Raw genomic sequence first — 902 nt, 5'->3', positions numbered from 1 at the left:
TTTTTGTTAGTAAAGAAGAAACAACTTTCTTCTTCCATATATTCATTCTTGCCTTGAAATGTCATAGACTTCTTAACAGACAACGGCAGTATTTTCCTATCGCTGTCTAACTTTTTGGGTTCACCAGTTTCAAGGAAAGTGACAAATTCATCCACCAGCAATAGGCTTATTTCAATTTCAGTCTTACTAATATCAAGTGGGAAACTGGTATATGGGGAAAGAAACACATGTCAACAAAAGTTTGGATTGATTTTATGACTGATGTCCCATCAACTAATTGCTTCTTAAAACTTTACTTCTTTAATTGCTGAACTCAATGAAAGTCTGGCAGCTTTTCAGGTCAAGTCTACATGGCATAAAGGAAAAAGCATGCTGATGGTTATTAAATAAAATTTAGCTGGAGAGATAATGCAAGAAAAATAAATTTCTCAAAGGGAAAGATAAGTAGGGTCTTGAGGGAAATCAGGCCAAGACTGTGGAATTGAAGTTAAAGTAAAAATAGTGGCCTGACATAGCCAACTTGCCTGTGTACACTATTCCAATCCATTAGATAATTGTTGGTGCTGATGTAATGGTTAAGAATAGGAAAAATAGGCTACAGTTAAGAGATCTGAATTCTAGTCCTTGCTCTACCAATAAATTGCTATGAACCTTGGGCAAATCACTTCATCTGTTTAGATCTCAGTTTCCTCATACCGAAAGGAGGCACTTGCACCTGTCTTGCTTATCCCGTAGGTTGCTGTAAAGATCTAATAAAGATGTGCATGGAAGAAATTTGAAACACATTAAGCAATAGACAATTCTCATCCTGAATTTTTTTGGAATTTGTTTAGCCTAAGACATGAGTTTTACAAATAATTGCCAACTCATGTTGGTAAAAACCAAATGAACAATAACAACAT

Source organism: Cebus imitator, unplaced genomic scaffold (assembly GCF_001604975.1).
Source record: "Cebus imitator isolate Cc_AM_T3 unplaced genomic scaffold, Cebus_imitator-1.0 Scaffold517, whole genome shotgun sequence".
NCBI classification, from domain to species: domain Eukaryota; kingdom Metazoa; phylum Chordata; class Mammalia; order Primates; family Cebidae; genus Cebus; species Cebus imitator.
The sequence above is the reverse complement of the archived record's forward strand: the minus strand, read 5'-3'. Positions refer to the sequence as shown.